Below are 16,657 nucleotides of genomic sequence, written 5' to 3'. Positions count from 1 at the left end.
TAGTGCGAAAAATACGGTAGCTTTGCTTTTTATCTTACTTTTCTTGAATGGAATTATTGAAGGGCAAACTAGTTTTCTGGAACTTTTTTTTCCCACACAGCAAAGTTCATTAATGAAATGTGGTTCATTTCCTGTCCTGCAGCTATGATGGCTTTTATCTCTGGATAAACGGAACCGAACATAGCTATAGTCAAGACTTTTAATATATCTGTTGATGTCCTTCTGACAGGCTGACTAACTTACGTGTATGATTTATAAATACAGTACAGGTCAAAATTTTGGACACTCCTTCTCATTCAATGCGTTTTCTTTATTTTCATGACTATTTACATTGTAGATTGTTACTGAAGGCTTCTAAATTATGAATGGACATATGTGGAGTTATGTACTTAACAAAAAGGGTGAAATAACTGAAAACATGTTTTATATTCTAGTTTCTTCAAAATAGCCACCCTTTGCTCTGATTACTGCTTTGCACACCAGGTCAGATCCGGGCTAACTAAGCCCAGATCTGCGCCCCGTTAAGATTTTCAATCTGGCCCGCCGGACATCTCCAAATATTTTATTTTTATTTTTTTGATGCAATCTGTAGCTGCCTTTATGATGTGCAATGATATTTTCAAATGAACATAAGTCTTGAATTATACAAATATTTCAATGGTTGGAATCTGCGCTTTTGCATGATATATTAGTTACTATGGTAATCTAATTAGTTACTATGGTGATCAGCACAGCAGCTCAGATGATGTACCAAGCAGTGTGGGTGGGGAGCGTTTCCACAGAGTGTTTCCAGAGCGGCCAGCCTGAAATGCGGGTGTCAGGGACAGACGTGGAAGGAGATTTTCACAACAATCTTCTTAAGCTTAGTGATATATCAGATTGTAAGTGTTTTTTTGTTTTTTTTTACCCTTTGCGTTTATATTTCGCTGTTTGTTGCATTTTTGTTGCATTTCGCTTGATTGTAAAAGTAGCCTGGTCACAGCCAGATTAGAGTTTTTATGTAATATTTGGTTTACCAGCTTGTAAATGTAGACCTGCCAGCACTATCAAAAAGGATACAAAAAAATTACACTCTTTTTTTGATCACTAAATATATTATTACAACTCAGGAGAGCTACTTGCGATAGCAGCCATGTGACACAAAGTCGGGACATTCCTGCACCGCACTCGGTGCCATTAATGTGCCGCAAAGTACATTTTCACGTTCAGTTCACTCTTGAATCATCTCAACTTCGCTGCGCAAAAGGGCATACGCCAACCGTTTGTGCGTACGCACGCTTGATACATTAATTAGACCGATGGCCTGCCAGAAAACACAAATATGCAGAAGAAGGAACCAATGTTGCCATTTTAGCAACTTTGTAGCTTTGAGGAGTATTTAGACCAGAACTGGGCAAATTTAGGCCAGGTGGGACATGCGGCCCGTTGAGCTTTTCAATCTGGCCCGCCGGACCTTCCCAAATAATTTTTTTAGATCTTTAAGATGGAAAGTGTAGCTGCCATTATGATGTGCATTGACGTTTTCTAACGACCGTAAGTCTTAAACTTTACAAGTATTTCAATGGTTGGAATCTCCGCTTATGGATGATACACCAGTTACTATGGTAATCTAATTAGTTAATATGGTAATCTAATTAGTTACTATGGTCATCTAGTTAGTTACTATGGTAATGTAAGTCACAGAAGCTCAGACGAGGCACCGAGCACTGTGGGTGGGGAACATTTCCACGTACGCGGAAGGAGATTTTCACAACAAAGTTCTAAAGCTTAGTGATGTATCCGATGTATCAGATTGTAGGTGGGTTTATTTTGTACCCTTCACGTTCCTATTTCACTTGTTTGCATTTTTGTTGTGTTACACTTGATTGTAAAATGTGTCGACCGAAAAATTGAAAAATGTAAAATTCCATTGTGTTTTTCAAAGTGGTCTGTCATAACATTTTTAGAATTCAATCAGACATTATTATGAGGTTTTATATTAGTGTTCATAAAAATAGATAGACCTGCCCTCAGACACATTTTTTTTCTCTAAATGTGGCCCCCGAGTCAAAATAAGTGCCCAGGCCTGATTTAGACTCTTCTAGATTGACCGCAGAGCGCACCATATTTCAAGGTGCACTGCCGATGAGCAGGTCGAGTCAGGTCTTTTTTCATACAAAAGGCACACTGGATTATCAGGCGTATTAAAGAGTTCATATTATGATTTTTTTTTTCTAAATCTAAAACATTTCCTTGTGGTCTACAGAACATGTAATGGTGGTTCTTTTGATCAAAATGTTACATAGATAATGTTTTACAGATCATCTTCAAGTCACTTTCTGACAGTTGCTTCAGGTTGCGACACTTTTTTGGGCTTATTTCCTTTATTAATTCATGTATTGTTTTTATGGTTGACTATGATGTCACACTGTTGTTCCTGATGTCCGCTGTAATATTGGCACATATTGTTACTAATCAGTTTGGTGTGCACAAATGCAGCGTGAGGAGGTTTGCGTACGCTTTATGTTTTGCCTTTATTATACCTGCTTCTCTTTCATCTCACTGGTCTTTGTTCTGGAGTCTGAATGAAGCCGCACTCTCCATTGCCCGAGTTACCATCTTAAATATATCTGTTTGTTTTTTTCTCCCATCGATGCACTTCAAAATGTTCCCTTCTTTAAACTTTTGAAGCAAATACAGTACCTCCTTAATTTCAGTTGTTGCCTGTTTTGATTGAATATTTATTTGCTTCTGGGTTATATCCCAGCCGTTGAGACTGGCGCATGTACAATACAGACTGTCCCCTCCGGTCATACTTGCCAACCCTGAGACCTCTGATTTTGGGAGGTGTGGGGTGGGGGAGGGGCGTGGTCGGGGGTTGGGCGGGGGCGTGGTTGGGGTGGGGGCGTGGTTAAGAGGGGAGGAGTTTATTTTCTGCTAGAATTCTCCAAGTCAAGTATTTCATTTATACATATATATATATATATATATATATATATGACAAATACTTGAATTTCAGTGTTCATTTATTTCCACTAATGCACACACATAACACTCATCTACTCATTGTTGAGATAAGGGTTGAATTGTCCATCCTTGTTCTACTCTCTGTCACTATTTTTCTAACCATGCTGAACACTCTCTCTGATGATGCATTGCTGTGTGACACACACAAAAGTGCTTTCATCCAATGCACTAGAGTCTGGAATCTTCCATCTCTCCCTAACATGGCCCATGACCGGTCAATCTTTGCTTCCTGAGGAAGATCTTCCCTGCCAAGCAATTGGTAGTCCACTACTTCTTCCCGTAGGCTATCCAGGTCCAATTGCAGCTGCGACTTGGAACTTACAAGCGTATTTCTTCATCTTACTCGTTGTCGGGGTCGCCATGGCTGTATCTTCCTCGTTCTTCTGCTTCGTCTACTTGTTGTGTGCGCAGTTGTGCACTGAACTCTCTAAAAGCCGTAGATGTAATTGTCACATATGCATGTACAGTAGATGGCAGTATTATCCTGTTTAAGAGTGTCACAACATTGCTGTTTGCGGCAGACGAACTGCTTTACGGTAGATTAAAACCTAACTGCTGTTGTTTTGTGTTGTTACTGCGCTGGGAGGACGTTCATAAACCTGCCTAACAATTAACCAACATAAGAACTCGCCCTCGATCATCCTACAGTTATAACGTCATTGGGCAGGCACGCTGTTTATATTCTGGGAAAGCGGACGTGAAAACAGGCTGTCGACACGTCACTCAGGTACGCATGGAGCTGGAGGGGGCTTGGCCTCCAGGTCGGCCTGAATTTCTGGAGATTTTCGGGAAAAAATTTGTCCCGGTAGGTTTTCGGGAGAGGCGCTGAATTTCGGGCGTCTCCCGGAAAATCCGGGAGGGTTGGCAAGTATGCCTCCGGTTGCACACACCCCTTTGAGAGATCTGGTTTCCAATTGCATAATAATTGGGGAGGTATAGCTCGGTTAGGAGAGTGGCCATGCCAGCAACTTGAGGGTTGCAGGTTCGATCTCCACTTTTGCCATCCTAGTCACTGCCGTTGTGTCCTTGGGCAAGCGACTTTCCCCACCTGCTCCCACACTGGTTTAATTGTAACTTAGATATTGGGTTTCACTATGTAACCATGTCACTAGAGAAAAAGCGCTATTTAAATATACTTCACTTCACTTCACTTAATCCAGGTATGTTAGTCCGGTTCCTCAAAAAAGTTTAAAGCCGAACTATTTACTGCATAGATGATGTGAAAGTTTTTTTAAATTTTTTGCATTTAAAAAAAACAACAGTCCTCTCGATAGGGGCTGGACCCTCTTCCACCCTGGCATTGCCAGTAGTGAGAGGCGACGGGCGGGGGTTGCATCACTTGTTGCCCAGCGGCTCAGAGCCTGCACGTAGGAGTTTAACCCAGTCCACGAAAGGGTAGCTTCCCACCGAATCCGGGTGGGGTTACACGTTATGACCGTTGTTTGTGCTTATGCACCAAACAGTAGTCAGAGTACCCGCCCTTTTTGAATCCCTATTACTGGAGTACTGCTCCCTTGGATGATTCCCTTGTTCTACTTGGGGACTTCAACGCTTGCGACAGTGAGACATACAGGGGCGTGATTGAGAGAAACGGCCGCCCTGATTTGAACCAAAGTGGGGTTTTGTGATTTAGACTTTAGTGTTTGTCACAAATTGTCCATAACAAACACAATGTTCAACCATAAGGGTGCCCATATCTGCACCTTGACACCAGTCTGCAGTTTGATGATCAACTTTGTGTTTGTATCATCGGATTTTGGACTTTCAACAGATCACCACCTGGTGGTGAGTTAGCTTTGATGGTGGCGGAGGATGCCAGACAGACCTGGCAGGCCCAAATGTATAGTGAGGGTCTGCTGGGAACGTCTGGCAGAGTCTCCCGTCAATGAGAGTTTCAATTCCCACCTCCGGGAGAACTTTAAACATGTTACGAGGGAGCTGCTGGATATTGAGTCCGAGTGGACCATGTTCCGTGCCTCTATTGTCGAGGCAGCCGATCGGGGCTGTGGCCACAAGGTGGTTATTTCCTGCCGTGGCGGTAGTCCCAGAACCCGCTGCTGTACACCAATGGTGAGGGATGCTGTCAAGCTGAAGAATGAGTCCTATCGGGTCTTTTTGGTTAATGGCCAAGCGGCGGTGTACGGCTTTGGCGGTTGCAGAGGCAAAAACTCAGGCATGGAAAGGGTGCGGAGAATCCATGGAGATCCACTTCCGGATGGCATTGAAGCGATTCTGGATTACCATCTTCCATCTCAGGAGGGGAAAGCAGTGCACTGTCAACACTGTGTGTAAATAGTAAATGGGTTATACCTATATGGCGCTTTTCTAAATTCAAGGTACTCAAAGCACTTTGATGCTATTTCCACATTCACCCATTCACACACATTCACACACTGATGACAGAAGCTGCCATGCAAGGCCCTAACCACGACCCATCAGGAGCAAGGGTGAAGTGTCTTGCTCAAGGACACAACGGTCGTGACAAAGTTGGTAGAAGGTGGGGATCGAACCAGGAACCCTCAGGTTGCTGGCACGACCGCTCTCTCAACGTGGAAAGGATGGTGTGCTGCTGATGTCAACTGAGGATGTTGTGGATCGGTGGAGGGAATACTTCGAAGAAGACCTCAATCCCAGCTACATGTCCTCCAATAAGGAAGCAATACTTGGGGACTCTGCAGTTGGCTCTCCTATTTCTGGGTCTGAGGTTGCCGAGGTAGCTAAGGAGCTCCTCGTTGGCAAGGCCTCAGGAGTGGATGAGATCTGCCCGGAGTTCCTTCAGGCTCTGGATGCGTTGGGGCTGTCGTGTTTGACCAAACTCTGCAGCTTTGTGTGGACATCGGAGGTGGAGTTTGCAGACTGGTGTGGTGGTTAATCTATTCAAAAATTGGAACTATAGGATGTGTTCCAATTATCATGGGATCACACTCCTCAACCCTCCCGGTAAGGTCTTTTCAGGTGTACAACCTACTCAGTGGCCTAATGGTTAGAGTGTCCGCCCTGATATCGGTAGGTTGTGAGTTCAAACCCCGGCCGAGTTATACCAAAGACTATACAAATGGGACCCATTACCTCCCCTTGACACTCAGCTCTAGGGTTTGAAATAGGGGCAAAAATGATTCCCAGGCGCAGCACCGCTGCTGCTCACTGCTGCTGTATGATCAGTTTCAGATCTTGGTCCACAATTCCGGCAGTAGTCGGACCTGTTTCCGGTGAGGGTTGGACTCTTTGCCCTTTGTCACCAATTCTATTTACAACTTTTATGGACAGAATTTCCAGGCGCAGACAGGGCGTTCAGGGGATCCGGTTTGGTGGCGGCAGGATTATGTCTCTTTGCATTTTGCAGGTGATGTGGTCCTGCTGGCTTTACCTGACCAGGATCTTCAGCCTTTATTGCATCAGTTCGCAGCTAAGTGTGAAGAGAATGGCATGAAAATCAGCATTTCCAATTTCAAGTCCATGATTCTCGCCCGGAAAAGGGTGGAGTACCATCTCTGGGTTGAGAAGGAGATCCTGTTCCAAATAGAGGAGTTCAAATACCTCAGGGTTTTGTTCACAAGTGAGGGAAGAGTGGATCGTGAGATTGACAGGGGGATCGGTGCAGCGTCTGATGCGGACCCTGTATCAGTCTATCTTGTGGAAGAAGGAGCTAAAATGAAAACCAAAGTGTATTGAAATGTACTTTGTGCCTGAGAGCAGCATGCTCTGCCCAATTTGCATACAGTATTACTCAGTAGAGGGATCCCATCTCATGTTTCAAGTGATTTAAAAAGGGTGAGATTGTGAGAATGCTGTGCGCTCCGAAAACAGTACACAGCCTGAAAAAACCCAAAATGGTCGGGTGTTAGGAAGAAGGCGAAGAAGAAAATAGATGGGCATAGCATCCCTATCGTCTTTGCTGACATGCTCGGATTGGGCAGGCTCCTCCTCGACCACGCCTACTCAAGAGTACATTTCACCCATACAGAATGCATAGTGTAAGTCTGTACAGTTTAAAAAGTATGATAGGACTCCTTTAAACCCCTAATCAAATCAAGCCTTATTTATAGAGCACATTTCATACATAAAAGAAATTCAACGCAAAGTGCATCACAAAGTTGAAAACAATACCCCGGTGACCCATATCCCCCATTATCACATATGCATGAACACAGATACCAAACACAAACACACACACAAAAACAACATACACACATTTGCAACTATATGGACCAATGATTGCATGGCTGAGTACAGACGAGACATGTGAGTAAACACTATCACAAGAGCCATCTGCATCAGGAGGTCATCAAACCATCATGGCCACCAGGACGCTGCCACAAAAGCGCTCCCACAAGCACGGCCGATAACCCCTGAGGCAGGTGGCTCATCAGAGGAACATTGGAAAATAAAAATAATAAAAGTTGTAAAATAGTAAGAAACATGTGTAGAGATAAAAGATAAAATACAGGTACGACATATAAAGTCAGAAGTACGAGTATTATTATGGTGTGTGTATAAGGATCGCAAAATGGCACCCATTTTGCAATATTATGCAAAACCAACTTTTCTTACCTTTTAGTACCTGCTGATGTGTTTTTGGGATATGCATATGTCTTGAAAATTTGCGCACTTCTGCCACTGTAGTCCATGGAGACACCGTAGTCGATAAGCTTCTTATTTTTCTCTATCTTCTTGTTATGGGACATTCACCCTCTGCTGTTGCCATTTCTAATTTAAAATAATGCAAAGTTCTAACTTATATCTATCAGCAGGCTCGCCATGAAAGCGCTAAAAACATACCGGTGTAGTGAGTTTACATAATTCACCCACAAAACTTTAGTTATCAGGGAGTTCCGGTCAGACAGTTTTTCACGGGACACATTTCCGGCATTGTTATTGCACTAGTGAGCCATGGATGAGGAAATGCTGCTCGGTTGTTGATTTAAGTAAAGTCTGAATGTCATTAAAATTGCTAGCTCCATTTTTTGACACTTTGTCCACTCCCGTCCTTGCATGCTACACCGCTACAACAAAGATGACGGGGAGAAGACGCTGCCGAAGGTGAGCCACGTAAATAAAGCCGCCAACAAAACGGCGCATTCTGAAGCGACTTGAAGATGATCTGTAAAATATAATCTATGCAACATTTTGACCAAAGAACCACCATCACATGTTATGCAGACCACAAGGAAGTGTTTTACATTTAGTAAAACACCCTAAAATGATCCCTTCAATGAGCCCTACAATGTGGTGCGCCTTATGTATGAAAATAGACCTGAAAAGAGTGCCGAATGGTCTGAAAATTACGGTAACACAATCAAAGTTACTGAATGACTAAAATATTTTGCAACAAAGTATCTGAAAGGACACAAAAGTCCCTATGATACCTAAAGGTTATAATAGTTGTGCAGTGATCAGGTTTTTTATTAACTTGGGATAAGATAATAGTAGGAGAACCACTATTTATTGGGTTGGGTAAACACTGGAGGAGTGTCTTATTCAAGTTGTAATAATTTAATGAAAACACAGTTTTAATGATTTCTATTTAAATAAACACTCAGTCATATATTTTGACTGGTGGGTTGTCAGAGCAGAGAAAATGGCAGGGGTAGAGTGGCAGGTTTGTTTTGACTCAAGCTGCATCCACAGCACTTCCTGCTGTAAAAATCCAAATATAATAGGAAAAAAGAAAAAAATCAGCTGTGCTTTAGTGCACTGCAAACATTTTGTCCTGGAATGAATAAATGTGCTTGGAAATAAAAGTACTCCTCAGAGAAAGCACTCAGCATGTTGTCAAATCTATTATCTGCTCTCAGCTCGTCGCTGGGGGGAACCACTTAAACTTGTCGGACTCTTATTGCACTCTATGTGCTCTTTTTTTCTTTTTACTGGGACCAACACATTGTTATTTCAAGCAGAAATATTCTCCCGTGTGCATTTTACAATTACTTCAAAGGTCCTTGTGGATTCCATCAGGCTTAGGCTCATTTATCAAGTGGTGAAAAGGAATTGTGTTATCCATCCATCCATCCATCCATCCATCATCTTCCGCTTATCCGAGGTCGGGTCGCGGGGGCAGCAGCCTAAGCAGGGAAGCCCAGACTTCCCTATCTCCAGCCACTTCGTCTAGCTCTTCCCGGGGGATCCCGAGGCGTTCCCAGGCTGGCCGGGAGACATAGTCTTCCCAACGTGTCCTGGGTCTTCCCGGTGGCCTCCTACCAGCTGGACGTGCCCTAAACACATCCATAGGGAGGCATTCGGGTGGCATCCTGACCAGATGCCCGAACCACCTCATCTGGCTCCTCTCGATGTGGAGGAGCAGCGGCTTTACTTTGAGCTCCTCCTGGATGGCAGAGCTTCTCACCCTATCTCTAAAGGAGAGCCCCGCCACCCGGCGGAGGAAACTCATTTCGGCCGCTTGTACCCGTGATCTTATCCTTTCGGTCATGACCCAAAGCTCATGACCGTAGGTGAGGATGGGAACGTAGATCGACCGGTAAATTGAGAGCTTTGCCTTCCGGCTCAGCTCCTTCTTCACCACAATGGATCGATACAACGTCTGTACTACTGAAAAAACCACACCGATCCGATCCGCCTGTCGAATTCACGATCTACTCTTCCCTCACTCGTGAATAATACTCCGAGGTACTTGAACTCCTCCACCTGGGGCAAGATCTCCTCGCCAACCCGGAGATGGCACTCCACCCTTTTCCGGGCGAGAACCATGGTCTCGTGTGGAATTGTGTTAATAAACATTTATTCTACCTAACCAAAACTCAAAACTCCAAAATGTTAAAATAAAGTCACATTTGCAAAATGGATTGAATTTCATTTCATGATACACATACCACCTTTCAACCAAACCCTGCATAAAATACATGTATATGAACATTCTCAATCTGACAGTAAACAATCACCTCTTCTTTTCAAAAGCAGAAGCATGCATTGCCAATATCATCGATACCAAACAGTACATCTAATTTAGTTTCTGTCAATTAATGGGACGAGCTTCCCTGTGGGTGGGGGTGTGGCGGGGGAAACTTCAATCCAATCAATCCAATCCACTTTGTTTATATAGAACATTTAAACAACAAAATGTTTCCAAAGTGCTGCACAACAATATTAAAAACAACATTCAAATACCACCAATGACTGAATAAAAACAAACAATTTAAAATAAATACATATAAAACTAATATAAAAACAATATAAAATAAATATGATTAAAAATATTTTAAAGGGTAAAACCAAATTAATACAGTAAATAGAAATCAAAATTTTAAAACACAGAGGGCAACAGAGGACCACACAACTCACGTAGTGTTAAAAGCCAGAGAATAAAAATGGGTCTTAAGACGAGACTTAAAACACTGTGGTAGCAGTTCGCATATGGAGGGGCAGAGTGTTCCAGAGCTTAGGGCCGACCACAGAGAATAATAATAATAATAATAATGGATTAGATTTATATCGCGCTTTTCTATTGTTAGATACTCAAAGCGCTCACAGAGAAGTGGGAACCCATCATTCATTCACACCTGGTGGTGGTAAGCTACATCAGTAGCCACAGCTGCCCTGGGGTAGACTGACGGAAGCGTGGCTGCCAGTTTGCGCCTACGGCCCCTCCGACCACCACCAATCATTCATTCATCATTCATTCACCAGTGTGAGCGGCACCGGGGGCAAGGGTGAAGTGTCCTGCCCAAGGACACAACGGCAGCGATTTGGATGTCAATAGGTGGGAAGCGAACTTGCAACCCTCAGGTTTCTGGCACGGCCGCTCTACCCACTACGCCATGCCGCAGAAGGCCCTGTCTGCCCTAGTTTTAAGTCTGGTCTTGGGCACCACGAACTGGGGCTGGCTCTCGGACCTTTGAGCGCGCGCAGGATTGTAAGTTTGGATGAGGTCCGAGATATAATGAGGTGCCAGTCCATGTAAAGATTTAAAAACACAGCGCAAGGTGTTTTTTGACAGTATATAACAAACAGTATATCTAATTTAGTTTCTCTCAATTAATGGGACGAGCCTCCCTGTGGGTGGGGGTAACTTGCTTATCAGTACCATGCGGTATCATAAAATGAAATTCGTCTATCATGAATTAAAATGTTATTTATTGGTTTTATTTATTTTTTCATTTTTCAGTATCAAATAGGTCAAATTGGTAAAAAAATGTTGATTTAACAAGGATCAATTTATTTATTTTTTGTTAAAAAACAACGTTAAAGTTATCATTTGTCATAAGTTGGTCTAAAGTTGTCCCGATACTGACATTTTGGTACCGGTACTGACACCAAAATCATTTTGATAGTTTCCGGTATTTTTTGGTACTTTTCTAAATAAAGGGTACCACAAAAAAATGTCATTATTGGTTATATTTTAACAAAAACAAACCCCGTACATTAAACATATGTTTCTTATTGCAAGTTTGTCCTTAAATAAAATAGTGAACATACAAAACAACTTGCTTTTTAGTAGTAAGTAAACAAACCAAGGCTCCTACTGTAGTTGCTGATGTATGCAGTAACATATTGTGTCCTTTTCCATTCTATTATTTTGTCAACATTATGAGCGACGACCTGTAAAAATGTATTATTTGTTCACACTTGTTAATTTAGTGTGAATATCTGCATACTTTCTCTTTTAACATTTTCCATCTACACTTGTGTTAAAATGTAATAATCACTTATTCTTCTGTTGTTTGATACTTTACATTAGTTTTGGATGATACCACAAATCTGGGTATCAATCCAATACCAAGTGGTTACAGGATTATAAATTGGTCATATTCAAAGTCCTCATGTGACATATTTCCTGAGTTTCTAGACATAATATATATATAATTTTTTTAAATGAAAGAATTCTAAAAAATATCAAGGTAATCATGGTAGTATCGACTAGATACGCTACTGTACTTGGTATCATTACAGTGGATGTCAGGCGTTAGTTTACATTGTGCCGCCGGTGAGCTACGGTGTGTAGTGAAACATGTTTAGCTATTCGTCATCCTGCAGGGATGATACTTGTAAGAAACTTACTTTATTTGTCACCATGGAGGCGAGGATTAGTGATTTAGAAGTAGCGAAAACACTGCCGACTGCGGATGGACGTTTGTCGCTAGCAAGCTAGCCATGTCTTAAAGCACCTCTTCCTCAGTGCGTTTCAGTGTTCACCTTTATCGTTAGTTTTTAAGCCAAAATGCGTCCGTTCTCCCTTTTCTGTCTTCACACTGTGTCTGGTTGTGAGTACTCCATGATTGTGCGCTGCCGAACATGCTCGTCTGCTTGTAAAACCATCAATGTCATGACATGACGACAACGGGAGTGCGGGACTGGTATTTTTCAGAGGCGGTATAGTACCGAATATGATTCATTAGTATCGCGGTACTATTCTAATATTGATATACCGTACAACCCTAATTCTGTGTTTTCTTAAATGGTAAAAAGGCCACACTGTTTGGCAGAGGAGTACTTATATAGACAAATTATACTATTTATAGTAGTGGCAGAGTGTGGGGAGAGTGGCACAAAATGTTTTCTTATTTTTATCAGGGGCATAACAATGTTTGATGCATTTGTCAATTAATCAATGACATATTAAATAATGATACAATAAATAGATCAGTCCTTCTCAATTGTTTCATATTTTACACCGTTACAAAACAAATGTCCTACATACATGTTTTAATGGCCAAAGCTAAATTGCAACCCCTCTCCCTGCAGGTGAGGCTTTTACTTTTATACTATTGAATTATATTTTGTATTTATTTTAGACACGTTTAATAAACAAATCAAAAACAAAACAAAACAACATCAGTCGAGTAATGAATAGAAATAATAACATTGTAGCGTGTTACAAACATGCTTACATGTCTGAAAAGAGCCAAAACATTCAAAAAAACATGTAGCTCAGTACATAATAGAGGCAGACACACACAGTACATTAAAACCAATAAAATGATCGTGTCAAGCTTGCTACTGACAGTTTGGCGTTATAATTCCTGTCCAATGCTCTTATTTTTTGTTTCTACTTCCTGTGTTTTTAAATCACTTCCTTCTCCGGTGCTCTTGTTTTGTTAGTATTTCCTGTTTGGTTTCTGTCTTTTGAAGCACCTTTTACTTTGTTACACATGTCCTGCCAGCACATCACATCAGACATACTTTGTTATACGGCGTGGCGCAGTGGGAAAGTGGCCGTGCGTAATCCGAGGGTCCCTGGTTCAATTCCCTCCTAGTACCAACGTTGTCACGTCCGTTGTGTCCTGAGCAAGACACTTCACCCTTGCTCCTGATGGCTGCTGGTTAGCGCCTTGCATGGCAATTCCCTCCATCAGTGTGTGAATAGGTAAATGTGGAAGTAGTGTCAAAGCGCTTTGAGTACCTAGAAGGTAGAAAAGCGCTATACAAGTACAACTCATTTATCATTTATTAAACCCTGAGGGGAAATTAAAATTTTCAGCACAACCCCATTCAAGATCAGACAAACATTACATTTCTATTTAGTTCCACCGGCGTCCCTCCTTCTGGGCTGGATCATTCTATACTTGTTCATCGGCTCCCTGTGCACCTCCCTGCTTCCAATAAATATACTTTTTTCTTTCCTGCAAGCCGTCTGCTATCTTTGCATCCTTGGCGTCACGCTGCAAGCATCGCTCACCAGATTGATTTTAACATATGATCATATGTTAAAATCAATGTTTCACTTTCACACATTGTTTTTTTTTTAACTTGTTTGTCAAAAAAATGTTTTTGATTTCAGGTGGAAAACGTCCATCCATCCATCCATCCATCCCTCCATCCATCCGTCCATTTCTTACCGCTTATTCCCTTTGGGGTCGCGGGGGGCGCTGGTGCCTATCTCAGCTACAATCGGGCGGAAAGCGGAGTACACCCTGGACGAGTCGCCACCTCATCACAGGGATGAGGTGGCGATAGACAGACAGATGAGGTGGCGATAGACAGACAGCATTCACACTCACATTCACACACTGGACAAGTCGCTACCTCATCGCAGGGCCAACACAGATAGACAGACAACATTCACAATCACATTCACACACTAGGGACCATTTAGTGTTGCCAATCAACCTATCCCCAGGTGCATGTCTTAGGGAACCCACGCAGTCAACGGGAGGATATGCAAACCCCACACAGAAAGATCCCGAGCCCAGGATTGAACCCAGGACTACTCAGGACCTTTGTATTGTGAGGCAGACGCACTAACCCTTGTGCCACCGTGCTGCCCGGTGGAAAACGTATAACGTATTTCCTTGAATTGCCGCAGGGCATATAGTATGCGCCTGCCTTGAATTACTGCCGGGTCAAACTCGCTTCCCAAAATAATTAGCGCATGCTTAGTATTACCGCCTGGTCAAACTCGTGACGTCACGAGTGACACTTTCCCTGTCATCATTTTCAAAATGGAGGAGGCTGATTTCAATACCGGTGATTTGAAATCGCATACAGGGAAGAAGATTACGAGCTATTCAGTAGGATTTAAGGTCAAAGCTTACATCAAACTCAAAGTTTTACTGCATACCTTTGGCAAGTGCCGGAGTGAGAACAGGTTTTAAACTAGTTAGTGCATGCTTACTTTTACCGCATGCCTTTGTTAAGCTCAGGAATGAGAAGAGGTTTTAAATTAATTAGCGCCCCGACGGCAATTCAAGGAAATACGGTATTCCAAAAATACTGCATATTACCATGAAAGCTGATGCCATTATTGCTTGGTGCTCTCTTAGTTCGAATTCCACCATTTTGCACGTTTACCAATTGGTTGAGTATGTCTGGAGCAAGGTTGTTCACAGACTTATGAATTGAGTTTTAGGAGTGAAAAGCCAACGGTAAAAATATGATCTGTTATTGTGGAGGACCTCTTTTCTCCAGGTTCCTCAGATCACCAAGGAGAGATGTTGATTGCAAGCAGTTTTTTGACTTTGTTTATTATTTCAATAAACCTCAGTTCATGTTGGGTCGCTTTTCAGCTCTCGCCTCTTCCAACTGCTCGCTCTTCCGGTCGCTTTTCAGCCGTCCCCGGCGTCGCCTGTGTCTTGCTCTGTGTCTCGCTCTGTGTCTCGCTCTGTGTTGCGCTCTGTGTCGCGCTTGCTCCTCATGCACCAGCGGCTCCCCATGTCTTTCTATCCCTCCTGCTACTACTGCTGCCCTTTTACACATCGAGAGTTGATTGCATAACTGCGCCCAGGTGGGCCATCAACGCACCTGACGCCCATCTTAGAGCCGACCCCGGCGCGCCCCGCCTCGCTGCAGGTCCGCCGGCCACGCCTCTTCACAATTATATTTCGGAACAATTCAGCAGTGGTGCCCTTTTAAAGGTTTTTTGATATACTGTATTATACAATTACTTTACAGGTGTAAATGTCTGGTTTGCTGCACCCCAAACTGTTACAGCAGAGACTTGCTGTCAGGGAAGGCAGGTGAGGCATGAAAAAAAAAACACATTAATCCATGAAATAGTCATTATTATTTTTACATTAAACTGTGTTATAAATGTATTTTTTTAGACTCCTCGCTTCTCGATTGTTCAAAAAGTCTATAGCTTCTCCCAACAGGAGACTGTCGAGGAGACAAAGAAGGAGAAACCTGTGGAGTGGGCGGAACCAGAGTCCTTGGTGGCAGAGAATGACTTGGTCTAAAATTTGAAAAAATGTTCTGCTAAAGTTGAGCTAAAGTCCTAGGAGGCAGCTAACAAAATGAATTAGAACAAAAAAAAAATATTGCTCTCTGACGCAGTGACGTCATCAGCGCAGGTATCCAATTGACTGACAGACCAGTCGGTGAAATGTTTGGCGAAGCGATCGATTGGATTACCAAACTTCTGAGTACGGGAAGATTGGGCTGTTTGTGGCCTGCATCGATCAAGAGGATGACTTTGAGGGTTCGGCGCTTCCTGACAGCGAGATGAAGCCTTCTTGGACGGCTTCCGTCTTGGCTGACGCATCCAATATGGTAGTACGGCGATGTCCCCGGGCCAAACGGAGTCCATGGGAAAGAGCGAACCTCCAGGGCCCCACATCCTATTCTCGTTCTCCTCTGGAGAATAGCAGAGCTTCTCCGCTTCCATCCCTCGTAGCAACATCCATGTACCTTCGTCTGGCTCATCAAACTACGCTGCGAGAGAACTGTAATCAGCTGGCTTCCTTCTGTTCTGGCGTGTTTGCATGGTTATGCGCGGGTCGTTCTCCCAAGATGCAGCAGGAAACTCCGGAGGCAATGTGCAGGTGAGACAATGATTTATTTGCATAAATCATGCAGGAAATGCAGAAAAAACAAAACCAGCGTGAAGATAGCACGGGAGGCAAAACTATGGAACAGGCTAGCACGGAAGCTTAGCACACAAACAGGAATCAGGAATCAAAAATATAGACCTCGATAACTGTTGCGTCGTGCAAACAAGGAAGCCAGACGATTATGGCGAAAAACTGGATTAAGTAGCTCTGATTATTTCCCAGGAGCAGGTGAGCGTCCTGAACACTAATCAGGGGCAGGTGAACCTAATCTGCAGTCATGGCAACGGAAACACAAACCAAGGGGTGCTGAAAACCAAACTGAGGAAGTCAAACTGACAAAACAAAACATGATCTGGGCAACGGCTCATAACAACTACAATTGTTTTTATTATTTACTCTAGTTTAAAAGGCATGGTTTACTGGCTGATCTT

This window comes from Nerophis ophidion, linkage group LG16 (genome assembly GCF_033978795.1).
Source record: "Nerophis ophidion isolate RoL-2023_Sa linkage group LG16, RoL_Noph_v1.0, whole genome shotgun sequence".
Taxonomy (NCBI): domain Eukaryota; kingdom Metazoa; phylum Chordata; class Actinopteri; order Syngnathiformes; family Syngnathidae; genus Nerophis; species Nerophis ophidion.
The sequence above is the reverse complement of the archived record's forward strand: the minus strand, read 5'-3'. Positions refer to the sequence as shown.